Genomic DNA, 15,586 nt, shown 5'->3' on the forward strand with positions numbered 1-15,586 from the left:
ACTTTGTGCTTCAGCAACTAGGGTCACTAAACCAGATAAAGGAGGTGGCCTGGTTATTTTTGATAACCACTCATATATAGAAAAGATGGAACATATATTATCTGGTCCAGCCTATGCTCTTTCTTCTATTAATGAGTTGAATGTTTCAAAAACAAGGATTAGGAGTTACTTTAGAGATATGTTCATAGAGGGTAGAATTGATTCAGATACATTTAATTACATATATATTAGTATGCCTAAGAACCCTGTGATTTTCGGTATACCGAAAATCCACAAGGACTTGTATAATCCACCATTGCGTGCATTAATTGATGGTCAGCTTTCTATTACTTATCCCTGTGCTCAGTCAGTAGAAGCAATCTTGGCTAAATACTTGAAATTGATCCCCCACATATGTAAAGACTCATGGTCTTTTCTCAGTAACATGAACAATATTGTCTTTGATAGTTCCCTCAAATTTCTTACGGTCAACGTAGTCGACCTATATACATCCATACCACACACAGAAGCAGTGGAATGGGTTACTTTGATGCTTAAAGAATTAGGTGCTTCAAAAAATGAAATGGATGTAGTTTTTGAACTTCTAGTCATCATTTTGACATCTAATTATTTCATGTTCAATGAGAAAATATACTTACAAATACAGGGTGTAGCAATGGGGTCACCATGCGGGGCAACAGTAGCCAATCTGTTTATGGCGTACTGGGAAAGTAAATTCTTATTTAATAATATTATGATGGAGAAAATCAAGTTATATACTCGGTACCTTGATGATGTATTTGTCCTTTTTGCAGGAGATGAAGTTGACGCTATTGCATTTGTAGAATATTGTAACAATACTACCCCCTTTTTAAAATTTACATCTACTTTTTCTACTATGGAAATAGACTTTTTGGATGTAAAGCTTTCTAAGGATGTTGTTAATTTTGAGTATATCTCAACAATTTACAGAAAACCAACATACTGTAATTCATTTCTACATTTTAATAGTTCACATCCCTTCAAACAAAAAAGAGCTATCATTAAAGGACATTTAATAAGAGCAGCGAGGATGTGCAATAGTGATATAACATTTTATAAGGAATGTAACAATCTTGAAAATATGTTTATAAGTAGAGATTATCCTTTAGACATGTTTCTAGAACTTCTTAGTGAAGTTGATAATAAATGTTTGAATGGTATATATGTCCCTCTTCTTAAAAAGAGGATTATAGTAACTGACGTCCCTCCAACTGTAATTGAAACGATGGCCCCTACACTAGAGAACATTAATAGTAATAGTAGGCCTAAGAGAATTGATTCTTTGAGAATTAGTTTCATTTCTACATTTAACAATAATTCTTCAGAAATTCAATTGATTTTATTAAAAAATTGGCATTTTATTCTTAATAATGAAGATTTATTTGAAAAATTAGGTGATAGACCTAATTTTGTATACAAAAGAGGGAGTAACTTGAAATCTATCCTTGAAAATAATAATAGTTATAGTAACAATAATAATATAAAAACTAAATTTAAAGGATGTAAGCAGTGTGGATCGTGTAAATACTGTCAATTTGTTAAAAATTATAGTACTTTCCAGTTAGGTGGTATTAAATACTATATTAATGGTAATCTTAACTGTATTTCCAGGTCTATAGTATATCTGGCACTATGTAATTGCTGTGAAGCATATTATATAGGTAAAATGGACCGTAGATTTCGTGACAGATTATATGAACACCTGTATGCAATAAGAATGAGGAAATGTGAAAATGCCCTGGCAAAACATTGTGAAAAACACGAGGGACATAGTTTCAGTTTTTTAGCCATCGACTCAGTACCATCTACTTTAAGAGGAGGACCTATTAACATTCTTTTAGAGGTCCGTGAGTTGGAATGGCAATTGCGACTGAATTCCTTTTGTTTTCCAGGACTGAATGATAGTTGCAATATTTCATGTGTTTTAAAGATGAGGAATTATTTGAGACACAAAAAGAATAAATGTCCATCTTAATTCTATTGTTAGATAATAACTATATCAATGTATTTAGGGTTAATATTTGGGAGGTTAATTTTATGTTTCAATCTGCATATATACACATATTAATAAGTAATTATATAGTATTTTTTAGTGAAATATTATAGTAGTTTAGGGATGTTTTACAGTTATAAGCCAATAATAGCTGATTAGACTTTTAACTTATGTATTATTTTCTCCTATATTATATTTTCTTTATTTTTTATTATTTTTTAGATATCTAACATATGAAATACAATAGTACCTACTTAATCCACTCATTATATATTATGTATTAAGGTTTTCGTATTAAAAATGTTTAATAATAATTGTTTTTTACAAGTAATCTAATGCTTCTAATTTTATATATATTTGATTAGTTGCCATAAGGTTTTTAACTCATGTATACATGTAGCGTGGTTGTGGAGCAATGTTTCTTTAAATGTACTTTTCCCTTATACCACGTCACACAATCATAATGTACTTATGTGGCGTTTTTTTTAAAAAACATTTGTATTCTGAGGAAGCTGTGGTGTTACTACGGCAAAAACGCTCTTGTTTCTTCTTTTAATAAAAGCGTTATTTATATCTTTTACTTAAGTTATCTGGAGAATTTATAATCAGAGCCTTGCTACATTATTTGGAAGTTGGCGTATTTTTTACGTTTTTCTAGTTTGTTTGCTTGTGGAGTTGCACCTTATTTTAAATAGTACATGTACATTTGTTTTTTTCCCATATAGCCAAACTGATTTCATGAAATCCTACCTATTGATTACTCTTTCCCTAAATGAGAATGCACAGTGCATGCAATCCAGAAGGTTCACCAGATAATAAAATATCCTATTCCAAGTGTTTACTATACACATCATAACTAATTTCAGAAAAGTTAACACAGGTAATGTTCTAGCCATAAGGAAAACATCTGGTGCAAATAAGGGTAATAAATGTATGCATTCCATTGGGCAATGAATAAGGATAAAGAAAACTGTACTCTATCACTCTGACCATTGTGTTGTGCAAATCTCAGCTCAACTTTATCACATTGCTATTGTCTGAACTTTCTCCATATTATGACATTCAACTCTTAGACATTACATCTACTAAATATTAGGTCTGTACTTTACTTTCACATTTAATACTGTAACTTACAGGTTGGGTTAGTGTGTGCTCTATTTCAAACTGTGGTCAATATCTACTGACTGTTATACTTAAGCAGATCAGTGAGACAGACTTTCTGATGACCTTGTACCATTCTAGAGGGTCTAATAATATTCCCTTCTCTACCGTTTCTCATTCAGTTGTTAGTATTATTTCTACATCTTCATTTGAATTTTGGAAGGATTGTTACTTTTCCTAGGAACAGTATTATGAGGTGTTCAGCTGCTTAGTCCGTTTGAATTCCCTCAGTAGATTCTACTACATAAATTTGTATATTATCTGATATTGTCAGTAATCTCATTTCTCTCTGTTGCAATAACAGAACAATAACAGTTTATTTTGCCTGACTCTATTACCTCCACAAAGCTGCTTATGTAATGTTATGAGCTGCTGCTGTTTAAGCATGACTGATTAGATACCCCTGATTCTTCAGCATATTTGTGTTGCTCTTTCTCGCCACCCTCTTCCCCTTAACAATTCCACCTTGTATATTTTTAATTCAGCTGTCATATAGTATACATACATTTGTACTGGACCTTGTTTTGACACAGAAGACAGTGTTGTTGGGATTTATTTTCAAGTACAACAAAGAGAATGATCTTATAAAAAACACAAGACTTGCTATAAATAAAACAAAATCTGATACATTGCTGTGAAATTTTCAGTCTAATACATTTAACTTCTTCCCTTTCACCTTGGGGTACATAAACAGAAACTACCCAACACTACTCATACAATCTCACAAAAGATATGGCAGACTGCATTCTAACACACAAAAAAATTGAGAAAATGATTGTCATTATTTACCTTCTATCAGCTATTTGACTTGTGCAATCCATTATTTTCTTATCATACCACACCCCAATCCTGTGGCTAAATTATTCAACATGTATTTATGCCCAGATTGCTAAGCTGTTCACTTTCCTTAGCTCACTATTTCCCTCTTGCTCTTCAAGCAGAGCAAGATTTGCACACATCTTTTATTTTAAATCATTCGTCTTAACCCCGATCCTTTTCATCTCACTCTAGGCAAAGTGAATATCTGCAGTTTAATAAATGGACCTAACAGAATTTCAGCTGCATACACACAATCCTAATGTACTAGCTGTAACAGAATCCTCTTCAAAATACAGTTCCTGGCTACCTTTACTAATCACCAAACTGCACTCTGTGTGCGGACAACATAAAAAGGCTCCAGAGGTGGAGAGGCTTTACATTGGTTATTAGTGAAAGCATCCTAGACTGCTGCCTTATTGACAACAGCAAACCCACACACTGAAACAAACTGGGCATTAATCAAAATAACAATAACTAAGCACACCAAGTGTATTCATTGTTGTAATTTATATTCCAAGCCCCATCCACTATAAATTGTCTAGAAAATATTTTATACAAAATATTTTGTCATACCAGCCATAATAAACTTGCTACAGTGGATGATTGGACATTGACGTTTTCAGACCCTAAAGTCTGAGCTAATGATTATAACCCTATCAAGATACTTGGCTCAGTTAGTTACTCCCAATACCTGATAAAAACTTCAATCCAACAAACTGACTTTTTGCATAATACTTGCAAACTTTCCTGAAAAAAACACACCTCAGTGGAAGCTCTACCAACAACATGAGTAACTGTAATCAGTTGTCTCCTAAAGTGACTGTGAAGAAATGCAAATATCAACCAAAGTGTATAACTAATATAATTATAACAGCACGATCTGAGGATTCCCTAACAAAGGAGTTCAGTTCAATTGACTGGACATCTCTATTCTAGTGCCTGCCCAAACACCATCAAATTACACACACACACACACACACACTAGTGCCTGCCCAAACTTTGCACTAACACTTACCTTTAACATCACAATTTCAGGCCAAAATAATATATACTTACAAAAAACAAGACAGCTTAGATCAGAAAAAATCTTATGGCTAACACCATCAAATTACACACACACACACACACACACACGCACAGAAAGCCTTCTACTTAGGCACTGGAAAAGAGAGCGTTAGTTCTGAATTAAGACTTGAACCTAAGACTCAGCATACCATACTGGTTTCACTACCACTGGCCCAACAAGAACTTCTGGATAGATAGGTCTTGAATTATCCCTTAAAAGCATTATCCTTTCAGCTAGGTAAACTTCTAATTGCCAGTCAAATTCAAATTACAAACATGTGCAACAATGCATAGAAAGTTGTCTACCCAGAAACTGTTTGAATCATTGAAATCAAATGTCATTGCTCACTGGGGATTCAAACTCAAGACCACCAGTGTACCATGCTGGTGTCCCTGCCTTTAGGCCCACAAGATCCTTCAAAACTGTAACAATAAGAAAGGTTAAAGATATGCTTAGTCTAATCTCAAATAGTGAATAACTAACTTCTTTACAAACCAAACGTCTCCTCCTCATACTAGGTAGACACTTTCTAACAGGCTCAATTATTTACATTTTGTTGCATAAAACCAAAATCACACCAGATTTACTTAAACATGCCATAATAGTCTCTCTCCCTACATTATGCTGATTCCTGGAGATGTCTTCATGTGGACCAGGAAGTCCTGTGACTCAACTTGTTTTAAAATGTAAACCTTTCAATTATTCTACCCAACTGAAAAAGCAACTGACTCAGTAGAAAATGGAGGAGATTAAACATCATTGTATCTGGTAGCAAAGTATTCTATCCACTACTTTACTGGGATCAGATCACTGGTTTTGAAATTAATAAGAGTGGGCTACATTACATTCTCAGAATGTTCAAATTATAAATTGCTGCACTGCAATCTGCAACGCATGCAAATTCATTGTGTATATTTTGGTGTTAATGTTAATGCACACAAACATACTCATATATGAGATGTCATGTGTTGCAGCAATCACTTAAAATGAGCTTTAATACCATATACTATGCATAAGACATGTCTTGGGATATTATGTCAGATATAATACCTTCTATGCACTCGGACCAATGTCTGTAAATGGATAGCTGAACAAATTCATAGCCAGTGCCAGTCATCTAGTGTCCAGACATTTTTTTTTTCATATTTGATGAGGTGAAAATAAATCTACATATGAGTTACAGATCTCCAAGCAAATTTACATATATATATATATATATATATATATATATACATATATTTAGTGAAATACAAAAATGTGACAGGGACCATCATTCTTGTAAAATAATACAGTTTTATCAAATGCAAACAGAAAAATGTAGGTGCCTCCCATATAATTCATAATGAAATACAAACAAGACCAAGGATATTGGGTATTTTCCCATACAGCAGGGACACAGTGTCTCTAATCAAGTCTCTGAGCTTCTCAGCAGCTCAATTTCTTTTCTTGGGCAAGAAAGATATCTGGGTTCCTTCTGTTACTTTGTTGGAAACAGGAACAACAAGTCCCATGCATGTATGGCAAAGTGCAGGGCCCCACTGAAGCAATGAATCAAAAAATAAATAGGCCAGCACTGAATTCCACCAAAAAAACTTTTAATAAAAAAGTTAAATGGGCATGAATACCCATAATGAATATACAAAAAAAACAAACACCTGAAGGGTGGTAAAGCATACCGGTTTCAGCATAAAGCCTTCATCAGTGCTGTATAACAAGTAATTTTGCAATCAGTATGTATATATGTTCACGCACACACACATCACATCCCAACAGTACATCACACAATTATCCAATCACAATTGTTCATAGAGTCCTGGAGAAAATAAGCCACCTAATGTAATTATCCACATTCTTTCCTTATAATCCAAAAGAGAATGTAAATATTCTGAAGACGTATTTGGTTTATATATTCTATCTATAACTGTAAACCAAAACCTAGAAGAAGGATGTGTAATACCTGATGTTTATACAGAGCATATGTGTTTCTATGACATTTAATGTCACTCATATGTTCTGATATTCTAAGTTTGAATGGGCGAGAAGTTTTCCCATCATAAAAGGCAGAGCAGGTACAATTCACCAAATAAATCACACCATCACTTACTACAATTTCCAAAAACTGGTATCATAATCTTTAGGGCAATTAAAGGAAGTGAATGAGCTTTGTTTAGGGACCACACTGCAAAACCTGCAGTGTCCACATGGAAAACTGCCCATTACTGGGCCTCTTGTAATGTAGTTTGCAAACTGTTATATATCATCTTACCCTTTTTATAATGGTTAAATCAGCCACCCCTCAATTTTCCCCCTTTTATATCCAAACCTACATCTAAAGGCAAAAACTGAGCTAATCTCTCCTCTATATATAAAATGTTCCAATGTTTATGTACAATATCTTGTAAATGTCTGGTATTGCCCCCAAATTCCATAATAAATCTAAGATAAGGATCAGATTTAGAACTTTTGTCTTTGTATGAAAGAGTCTTTTTGTCTATTAATTTCATGGACCTTCTTACTGGCTAAATCAACATCATAACCTCGATCATAAAATCTATGGGCCATATCACATGTCTGAGTATTATAACTCTCCACAGTAGAACGTATTCTTTTTAGTCTTAGAAATTGAGACTTAGGGATGGAAAATACATGGAAAAGAGATGGTCAACAGATCACACTTTTTTACCAGGGATGGTCTGCACCTCTCCACTCTAGGTGTTCAAATATTGGCAAAAACATTGTTCTCCCCATAGTACCTTTGTAGGCAATGCCAGCCTGAAAAGCCTTCTGACATAGCAAATAAAAACTAAGAAAATATAAATGTTTTACTACTGAATGCAAGGAGTCTAAACAGGAAATTCTGCTGCCTAAATGATCTCATAACCTTAGAAAATGCTGATGTCTGTGCAGTCAAGGAGGCATGATTTAAAGCCACAGAGAACAGCCTAGCAGTGCAAGGTATATCCTTCCATAAATATAAATCCAATACTACACAGGCAGGGACTAAAGGTGGAGGTGTCTTGATTTACATAAAAAATAAATATATCTCAAGGCTAGTCAAACAGTCTGGTGTACTTGAGATTCTGTACGTTCAAATCACCATAAACAAAATCCCATACCACTTCCTTGTATGGTAAAGGCCCCCTCAATGACCCAGGAAACCTATGACACTTATTTACGTTTACTGGAGAAACTCACTATCCAACCCAATACCATGCTCATGGGTGACTTCAATTACCTCACTATCATCTGGGATTCATACGTGTCATCAAGCATGGAACAAATTTTGAATATGCTGTTCACAGGCGTAAGCATGCTGGACCTGGTCCTGACTAATATCGAAGAGGGCTGCACAGCCCTAAATGGTAATGTCCTCTATGGTAAGGACAGGTTACAAAACCATCACCTTTGAAGTAAAAATAAAACCTAAAATGCAAGCTAACTCTGGAAACTACACTAAGGCTGACATTCTCCTGTTGAGTGATAACCAAGTCCCCCAAACCCTGAGAACATTGCTGCCTATGCAGAACTGTACACAGAAACCCTACTCAAGCATGTTAATAGCTACATAGAGGCAGCTCTACTCAGTAGGAGTAGATACAAAACTGAGTCAACAAAAAAGAAGTCATGGAAAAAAATTAGGAGGTGTAACACCCAGAGGGATAAAAGCACTGTGATTAAACTAAGCAAACAATACAGAGGACAAATGAAGTCTACCAAAGCCATATTATAGGTAAATCTGGCCTCCAAGGACAGCTACAAGGCATTTTTAAGCTATGTCCACAACCTCAAAAGCAATACACAATTGTGTGCACAACTTATTGTTAATGGGAACATCTACAGTGAGCCATAAAATAATGCAAATATACTGGCAGACAAATTCAGCTCTAACTTTACCCCTGCCCCCTCCTTTCAAGAAATATAATATATAACTCATCCAAATATCACTAGGGAACAGGTCTTAAATGTCCTCTCTCAAGCCAAGAACACTACATTCATGAACCCCAAGAATATCCAAAGATGACTTCTAAATAGCATGAAATATGACATATCAGGCCCTCTGGAATCACTATTCAACTGTATTCTAAAGACAGGCTTCATGCTTCACGAATGGGGAATAACAATCATCCATCTCTACAAAGGTGGGACACCTATAGCACTTGGGAACTATAGACTCATAAGCCTCACTAGTCTGATATGCAAAGCCATGGAAAAGATTGATAATGACTTATGAATATCTCCAGATATTGGACCCAACCCATTTTGGTTTTGTCAAGGGCAGGTCATGCCTACTCAGCCTGGTAGACTTTTTTGAGAAGGTCACCAAGGCAATGGTGAAGGTATAATAGTTCACACTTCCTACATTGATCTTACCAAGGCATTATAATACCACTCAAGCATCGTTTACAAGCTCAAGACGTTAGTTGAGCTTTAGGTCATCCAGTGGACATTCAGCTGGCTCACAGCACCTGGGATGTTAGAATTGGAGGGCTCATCTCTACAAAGAGGCCAGTCACCAGCAGAGTCACTCAGGGATCAGTTCTGAGACTTTTCCTTTTTTTTTTTTTTTTTTGATGTCTACTGCTCTGATGTCAAGGCCAACATCAAGGTCCTCTGGCTGACCAAATTTGCAGAAGACTGCTATGTCATATTCCATTCCATTTAGAAGTCATTCTGGAATATTGTTGGGGCTCATCAATGTAGTGTTCTTGGCTTTAGAGAGAATATTGAGGACCTGTTCCCTAGTGATAGTCCATCTCTACAAAGAGGCCAGTCACCAGCAGAGTCCCTCTGGGATCAATTCTGGGACTTTTCCTTTATTGTATCTACTTCTCTGATGTCAAGGAGAATATTAAGGCTCTCTGGCTCACCAAATTTGAAGATGAATGCAAATTAAGAGAAATCATATAACCCCCCCCCCCCCCAACAAAAATGTTCTCCAAGAAGGGCTGACTGAAAACTAATAACTGGTGTTACAGCCATGGACTAAAACTAAATGCCAAAAAATGCTTACTAATATCCTTTAGGAAGTCAGTTATCCCTGGTGTAACTATCATACTGATTACTCACCCCTAAGAGTCAAACAAGTAGTCAAGGACTTGGGGACACATTTAGGACAGTAATCTAGCGTTCAACCATCACGTCTATAGTAATGAGAAATCATTCTATGTCGTGCAATGTATAAACAAAGTTATGGCATCTAGGTCCAAGGAAGCCATTATTCCACTATGTTCGCACTCATAAGACCCATCATTGAGTACAATTTGGTATGTACCTAAACAGGCACATCCTACAAATGGAATGTCCACATAGGATCCTAACTAAAAGGACACAGGGTGTAATTAACTTGCCCTATGCAGACAGCCTCAAAGCCCTTTCCCTGTATTCTGTCTCCAACAGTCATGAGAGATCAGTGCCTGGCATACAAGGGATGGTCAGTTCCCACTTTGATGGTACTTATGCATATGTTGTTCCTTTTATATAGGAAAAACAGACAGCTGAGAGACCGTTATAAGAGAACATTTGTATAACATCAACACAGGTAATGCAACTAATGCCCTGGTGAAACATGGACAAATACTAACAGTGAACATGGGTTTAGATTTTTGGTTATTGAACGGGTGGAAGTCAGTGAATGTCAAGGGGATTTGCGTAATCGTACTGAAGTAAATGAGACAAAATGGATTATCAGGTTAAGAGCAGATGGTACTATGGGACTGAATGGGCATGTACCTCTTAAACCAGTTTTAAAAAATTAGACGTCTACCAAAATGAGGTATAGTTGTTATGGTTGCCTGATATTATATTGTATAACTTAATAATACATACCTATTTTGCACATTCTTATAGTGTGATTTTTTGACATCTGTAAACTATTAGGATGTATTTGATCTCCTTTTTTTACATGTCTTTTTCCTTTATGTTGACATCTTAGCTATTTTTAGGGTTTTACTCAACCTATCCTAGTTTACATATATTTTGAATATATAGTAGTATTTCTGTAGGTTTTGATGTCACATCATATGTTTTATGCTGAAATGGTAGTACTTTAAGGAGGTAGTGGTTGTCTAGAGGAAATGTTTTTTCATTGGATAATCATTTTGTTAAACATGTTGACATTATGGGTGCTTGTTTAATGGTCTGATGAAGAGAGTTTATATTCACGAAAGCACTTACCAAGACTAAAATAAAAGTTTTATTAAGTTCTCTTACAGACCCTTATGCTTTTAACATTTGGCCGTGTTTTGGACATTGCACTATTTTTGTATTTTTTGTTCTTTACAGCAGTCTGTGGTCTGTTTATCTCAGTTGCTGCTGTTGCCTTTGTTTATATATATATATATATATATATATATATATATATATATATATATATATATATATATATATATATATATATATATATATATATATATATATATATATATATATATATATATATATCTACTGGAGTGCTTAAAATAAGTGGAACTCCCTAATGACAATCTGAGCTTTGTCGGCACACTTTGGTCAACAAAATAAATGGCTAACAGATGTTCAAGGTTGTCATTTCCCATGGATGGGGTATATGCCCTTTTCCTGAGGATTGTACGATCTCGAGTTTGTAGTAATTATCAAGGAGTGTGAGGGGCACGTATACGCCTGTTGACATTTGTTTGTCGATGTTAAAGTGTTAACATTGAAACATTTCACTAACAGGGTTTGATATATCCTCAGATTTTCTAGCCCTTTTCGTCACAATGATGCTCAAGTGCTTTGAGTGCAAAGAGAGTTATACCCACTTTGTGATCCATGTTATATTCTATCCCTAAGGTTCCATTAGTCAGGTTTTTCTGAATTAATCTTGATATGTTTAGACTTGATTAAACCTGACTGGATGATTGCTTACATACTCAATACGCATGTGTTTTTGTTTGTGTCTGTATGAGTGTGTGTGGCATACCTCTCAATCTCTTAACCCAAGAAATATGGACAAAGCCATACAGTACCAGTTTCTGCATTCTAGGAATCATTTTGCCGAGTTGGGGGTTGATATAATGATTAAGGTGTTTACTTCATGGTCATAAGATACAGGGTTTGATTCTAACCTTTGGTAGGGGAATGGAGTAAACGTAAAAAGGCCCACAAGGGCAGGTAGCCTAGTACTTACCTATGAATCTATAATGAGGGGAGGGATAAAGGCCCAGAATAGGGACATGTTTTACATATTGCTCTTATAAACTTAGAAAGTTGCTAGAATAAAATGTGTTGTGTTAGTATACATTTTCTGTAGTATAGGAAGTCTAAAACTCAGATGTCTGCCATTATTTAGTGACTTTATTTCTAAATGATTTGCCAGAAAACCACATATATGAGGAACAGACCAAAAATATAAGGCAAAATCTGGACAGTATTTTGTATATAGGTTCACAGGTGTGTACTAGGCTAATGGCCCTGGAGCCTTTACAAACCTAGCCCATAGAAGCTCCCTGGCATCATGCAGTCATATGTTGGTTCCCAGTGCCATCAAGCAAAGCCATGGAGTGATCCCTGGAGTGAACTTTCTATTTCCTATCCACTCATCAAGATTTCTCTTGAAGAGGGTCACTGAGGTGCTCTCCTTGACATGTATGGAAAGACCATTCCAGAGCATGGGCAGTCTCTGGGTTATGAACCTGTACCTCCAACATGTTCTGTTGATTGTGGTAATGAGGTTGAGGTCTCTGGAGCATGTGGTGTGGAGGGATTGGGATTTCTTTAGATGTAGCATTTCTAACAGAGCTGGTTCAGACATGGCTTTGTAAGTCAAGCAGAGATCGCCTCTTGGTAGCTAATATGAGACGGAGAATAGCTGTAGTTTTTTTACTCTGTCCATGTAGGACATATGTTTAAGGCCTAGGTCCTCTTTGAAGTACTTTTGTGGCCTTTCCAGCTGTTGCATGTGTCTAGTGAGGTACACGCTGAATGGGGCATTATACTCGATGACTAGTCTAATGAGGAAAGAGTAGAGAGAGATGATGACCTCTTTCTTCCGGGATGCAAAACCCTTGGTAATGAGATGTGCCACATAGAAGGACTTTCTGACCACAGTGGCAATGTGGTGGTCGAAGGAGAGGTTGCTGTGAACCTGTGTCCCCAGATCTTTTATAACACCTTCAGTGGGCTCCCATTGATATGGTAATTAGTGCGAACTGAGTTTTTCCCAAAGGTGATGATGATGCATTTTTTGGCATTAAGCTTAAGGCCATGGTTTCAACACCAGTCATTGGTATCAGCGAGGTCTTTCTGTAGGATGTCTACATCACTTGGGGAGTTAATAATGGCTCCCAGCTTGCAGTTGTCTGCAAACTTGGTCAGCCAGAGTCCCTCCATGTTGGCCTGGACTCCTGAGAAGTAGATGCCAAACAGGAGAGGAGCCAGGACCGATCACTGTGGGACTCCACTCATAACTGATGAGCAGTCTTACTTGGAGTCTTCTACTTTCACACTGTGGGTTCTATCTGTGAGCCAATTTACAACCCACCTAGTGATATAGGGGTTGATGCTTACTTTGGTGAGTTTATCAATAATTCCTGAGTGGGGAATGGTATCAAAGACCTTGGCCAGATCGATGTAGACTCTATGAGGTACCTTGCCCTCATCCGCAGCTCTGGTGACTGACTCAAAAAAGTCAACCAGGTTGAACAGGCATGATCTTGCTTTCACAAAACCAAATTGTGTGGGATTTAGAGTTTGGAGATTCCTTATATCCTTGCTAATTAGGTCCATGATGATGTGCTCCATAGCTTTACATATCAGACTTATCAGGCTAATGAAGAAATAATTATCAGGGTCTGTAGTCACTCCCCCTTTATGGAGAGGGATGACTGTAGCAGTGTGCCATTCAGTAGGGACAAAAGCCTGAGGTGAGACTGTGACTGAACAGGGCACTTAGATGTGGTGCCAGTTCACTTTATTCATGTAGAACACATCCAGGGATATCATCGGGTCCCATGGAATCTGTACTCTTGGCCTTGGACAATGCAACTTTAACCTGTGCTGCCGTAATGCTGGATGCCTGGCATTCCTCGGGTATTGTGATTGGTCCTTTAGGGGGGAGAGAAGGGTAAAATTGGCATTGAATCTGTCGGCCTGTATGTTGGCAATATCTGTTGGCTCCATTACAAGAGGTACCATTGTGCAGTAACTCAGAGCAAACCTAGGTATTGCCATGGATATTATTGCTATAACTATAGAAGGCTTTGTGGTTCTTTTTAGTGTCTGCCGCAATTCCGCCTTCATAGCTGGCTTTACAGGTTTTGATGAGGGATCTCAACTTTTTGTTGAGGCTAATAAGGGAGTTGTTCAGTCTTGGGACTTCACCTTTTTCTGCAACAGTTTCTTCCTTCTATTGTAGAGTTTATTAATGGCAGAGGACCACCAGATTTGCATCCTTTTTTTGTGAGGACAGCATCTTGGTTTTGTTGGGTATGGCTAGTTCCATGCATTTTATGTATGTGTTCAAACAGAATCTTATTGCTTTAGCAAGAGCACATAATATACATGTTATGAAGCTCGATAAGGGCGGGGGGGGGGTGATTCTTATGTATGAAGATGCCTATGAAACTAAGATGTATGACATGTTGTCAACTAATAACTATAGACAGGTTTCAAGAAATGAGTTAAATCAGTCATATCAAAAAATCAAAAACATCTTAAGTGATTTGTTCATAGAGGGAAGAATTAACACAGATTTATATCAATATTTAACAATGCCAGCTCCCTTGATTTCAGTCATCTTTGGGGTTCCGAAATTGCATAAGGATATTCAAAGCCCCCCCTTTTAGACCCATTATTGATGGTCGTCAATCTATTACTTATTCATGTGCCAAATGGGTAGATAATAAGTTAAAAGAAGTTCTTAAAACAGAACCTCAAATTTGCAAAGATTCTTGGTATGCTCTTGAAAGCCTTAACCATATCCCCTTTGATGCAGGTCTTGGGTTTCTGACAGCTGATGTCAAAGACTTATATACAGCAATCCCCCAAGATATAGGCATCGATTGGGTTAGAGATTTCCTGTTAAGTAAACACCTTCCGGGTAATGAAATTGACCTGGTTATTAACCTACTCGAGCTGGTGTTGAACAATAATTTTTTCATGTTTAAAAGGGATTTATATTTTCAATTAACCGGGGTGGCAATGGGCTCCCCTTGTGGGGGTACCTTTGCCAACTCCGTTATGGCTTTCTGGGAGCATACTTATTTATTTCAACACCAGCTTTACAAGGATGTAGTTATTTGGTACACACGGTACCAAGATGATATTTTGATGATTGTTAAAGGTAGCAAAGAAGAGGCCATTCAATTGATTCAGGTTATGAATTCTTTTACCTCATTCTTAAATTTTACTTATAATTTTGAGGAATCATCTATTAATTTTCTGGATATTTTGATCCAGAAGGGCATGGAAAAGGGAAGATTTAATACCAGTACTTACAGGAAACCCCATTACAGTAACTCTTTTCTACACTTTTCTAGTTGCCACCCTTTCTTCCAGAAGAAAGGGGT

This window comes from Protopterus annectens, chromosome 9.part0, assembly GCF_019279795.1.
Source record: "Protopterus annectens isolate FY-2018-M chromosome 9.part0, PAN1.0, whole genome shotgun sequence".
Lineage (NCBI taxonomy): Eukaryota > Metazoa > Chordata > Ceratodontiformes > Protopteridae > Protopterus > Protopterus annectens.